Source organism: Geospiza fortis, unplaced genomic scaffold (assembly GCF_000277835.1).
Source record: "Geospiza fortis unplaced genomic scaffold, GeoFor_1.0 scaffold37, whole genome shotgun sequence".
Lineage (NCBI taxonomy): Eukaryota > Metazoa > Chordata > Aves > Passeriformes > Thraupidae > Geospiza > Geospiza fortis.
In genome coordinates, this window is record NW_005054449.1 from 1,384,188 (window position 1) to 1,387,735 (window position 3,548).

The 3,548-nt window shown below is 49.7% G+C and overlaps 1 protein-coding gene across 2 annotated transcripts in view; it reads left to right on the plus strand.

The window, feature by feature from the left end:
- Positions 1-3,548, plus strand: part of PRDM16 (PR/SET domain 16) — a 306,908-nt gene that overhangs the window by 152,703 nt on the left and 150,657 nt on the right. The gene's annotated exons all lie outside the window — the stretch shown is intronic.

Here is a 3,548-nt window from a genome sequence, read left to right on the forward strand (position 1 = left end):
TGGGAATTGCCACCAATTGCTGGGTGCCATCAATTCCTGGTGGGAATTGCCAACAATTTCTGCATGCCATCAATTCCTGGTGGGAATGGCCACCAATTGCTGGGTGCCACCAATTATTTGGTGGGAATTGCCACCAATTGCTGGGTGCCAAAAATTCCTGGTGGGAATTGCCACCAATTCCTGGTGGGAATTGCCAACAATTAGTGGATGCCACCAATTCCTGGTGGTAATTGCCACCAATTGCTGGGTGCCCCCAGTTCCCTGGTGGGAACTGTCACCAATTGCTGGGTGCCACCAACTCCCTGGTGGGAATTGCCACAAAATGTTTGGTGCCACCAATTCCTGGTGGGAATTGCCACCAATTGCTGTGTGCCGCCAATTCCTGGTGGGAATTGCCACCAATTGCTGGGTGCCATCAATTCCTGGTGGGAATTGCCAACAATTTCTGCATGCCATCAATTCCTGGTGGGAATTGCCACCAAATGCTGGGTGCCACCAATTCCTGGTGGGAATTGCCACCAATTGCTGGGTGCCACCAGTTCCCTGGTGGGAATTGTCACCAGCTGCTGGGTGCCACCAATTCCCTGAGCCCAGGCAAGGAAAGAAAGGCAGAGAAATCCCTCTCCAGCCCAGGCCCAAGGCACAGGCTCTCCTGACGTGGCTGCTGCTGACATGTTGTCCTTCCCCTGGCTAAAATCAACAGATCAGTTGATAGAAAAAGCATGTGGTGTAAATTCTGAGCACATTCAGGAACATCTGTGCTCAGAGCAGGAGTGCAGCCCACTGCACACGTCCAGCTCTATATTTAGTCCTGAGGCGTTTGCATGAGATGAAGCCCAGACTGCGCTAAATTTACCCAATTAAATTTACCCTAAATTTTAAATTTACCCCAAAATTACCCAGTGAGCAGATTTTCAAAAACTATCTCGTTATTCTTATTAATAAACATCACACCTGGGGCTTGCTTTGCCTGGTTCTGCCTCTCCCCTCTAAGCAGGAGGTGCTGTGGACATCTCAGTGTGGCTTCACCCCCTTCCCATGTGCGGTGGAAGGTGGAATTTTGGGATGGGCTCTGCTCCAGGGCACCTGGTGTGGCTGCTCTCTGGTCACACAGGTGTTTATTCCGCACTGGGAATGCAGCAGGACAACTCTGATCTTCCCTCCAGCTCCCAGGAAGGTTTCTGAAGGCTCATTCAGAGCCCTGGCAGTGGCTGGGCAAGGGGAGGTTTGGAATTCTGGCCTCTGCTCCTCCACAGACACCCCACATGGATGCTGCCAACACCATCCCAAGCTGCCATCCCACGGCTGGAGTGGGAAAATGGGACATTCAGGACATTGGGATGTGTCCAAGCCAGTGCAGATGGTCTGTGGTAGAGCTCAGCCCACAATAACACCTCGGATATTTTTTTTTAATCAGGTGTAAAGAAAGGATGAAATATTTAATCTAAACCAGTTCCTACTCTCCTTCTACTGCTAAAATGCCTTTTCACCCACAGAATCCCATAATTGTTAAAGTTGGAAAGACCTTTAAGATAATCAAGGCCGTGCAGCACCACCAGCATGTTCACCACTAATTGTCCACGTTCTGATAGTTTGAGTGTGGAGATGGTTCCATCAAAATTAAAATTCTTTGTGGTATTGAGGGGTTCTTCCCCCAGAAGTTCTGTAATAGGTGGGAACTCAAAAAGGATTTCACCAAATATCAACACTCAGCCATTTTTAAATACTCCAAAGGAGCAGCAAGATCCTACAGAGGATTTTCTGCAAAAAATCACCATTTTTGAACATGGATGAAATATTTTCACCAAAATTCTGTTCTCTAAGAACCTTGAAATTCAGGACCTGCTATTTTGAATTGAAAAAAGGGGGGAAAAAAAAGGTTTCAGAGAAGGAACTTGCCCCTTGAGCACAGCTCTGTCCAAACCAACAAAAGGAAGCTTGTGTTGGCATCTCCATTCCGACTCAGGAATTCCTGACTCTTAAGCCTGTTTATACAGGGCTCCACCACAGCCCAATTTGCACTTCACTGGAGTTTTCTTTCCCCTCCACGTTTATGGTGCTGCTGGACGGGGGGATTACCCACTCTGACTGCACACACTTCTCTGATTGTATCCAAAAGCTTTTTTGCAATCATAATTACAGGCAGGTGTCTTCATTTGGAGGCAGCTTCGTCCCCGTGGATGTTTTTGGGGTCGTTTTGTATTTCTGCTTCAGCTCTGAAAGTTTGATGGCCTAATTCTCCAAAGTTTTTGGGGATTGCTGGTTCCTGGTGAGCACAGTGGGAGCAGTCAGCACTCCCTGGAAGCTTGGTGACATCTAGGACAGGCAGGATGGATGTTTGACTCCAGTCATGTCAGGGTGTTCCAGGCTGGGAACGCAGAATCTTTATGGCTCTGGGATTTGCCTCTTGATCCTATTTGCTCTCAGCTACTTTGGAAACCGCAGTTTCAACCTCCATTAGAGCTGGTGTAAAGCAGGGAGTGGTTTGGGGTTCTTCCCATGGAAACACAGCCCCTTGTTAGTGCAGCTGAGCTGGAGATTTGGCAGCGGGTTGGAAATTTGTAAATCAGTCGAGCTCACCTGGGCATGGCCAAAGCAGGACAGGAGCTTCGTGCCAGACCCTCAGCTCTAAAATGCACTGGAGCCTCTCCTCTCCTCTCCTCTCCTCTCCTCTCCTCTCCTCTCCTCTCCTCTCCTCTCCTGGGCATGGCCAAAGCAGGACAGGAGCTTCGTGCCAGACCCTCAGCTCTAAAATGCACTGGAGCCTCTCCTCTCCTCTCCTCTCCTCTCCTCTCCTCTCCTCTCCTGAACTTTCCTGAACTTCTCTTCCCTGACCTGCTCTGAACTTCCCTGAATTTCACGTCCCTGAACTTTCCTAAACTTCCCTGAACTTTTCTTCCCTGAGCTTCCCTGAACTTCCCTGAACTTCCCTGAGCTACTCTTCCCTGAACTTCCCTGAACATCCCTTCTCCAATTTAACCTGCATTTTCCTTCCACATCCATCTCTCTTCCTGGAGGTTTTTCCTGCTCTTTGGCAGCCAAACCACCTCCCCCAGCTCTTGGGGGAGCCCTGAGCACCCCAGTCCTTGGGTGTCCTTGGGTGTCTGTCTGTCCTCAGCCCCCCCAGCTCCCCCCAGAGCTCCGGGAGCCGCTGGAATTCCCGGCTGGATCAGGTCCCTGTTTACCCCGGAGGGGGATTCAGGGGGATGCAGGGCTGAGGTACTTGACCTCCCTGAATGCCTGCTGACCTGGAGCTAATCTGAGGTGGGGCGCAGCAGCGATTTAATGACTTGTTCCACCACACCTCGGCTGGAGGGGGAATTAAAGAGCGCTGGGGGGGCCTGAGCATCCCGGGATCTGCTCCAGAGGGACTCAATCCTGGAACAGAATTCAGAATTGGATCCTGTGGGTGCCTGTTCTCTTGGTGCCCTTGTTGTCCACACCCATCCTTGTCTGCCAAAGCTAAGGGGATTATTCACAGAAGTGAAAGAAAACCTTAAAATATATATATATATATCTAATATTTTTTTAAAATACACATAACTCAA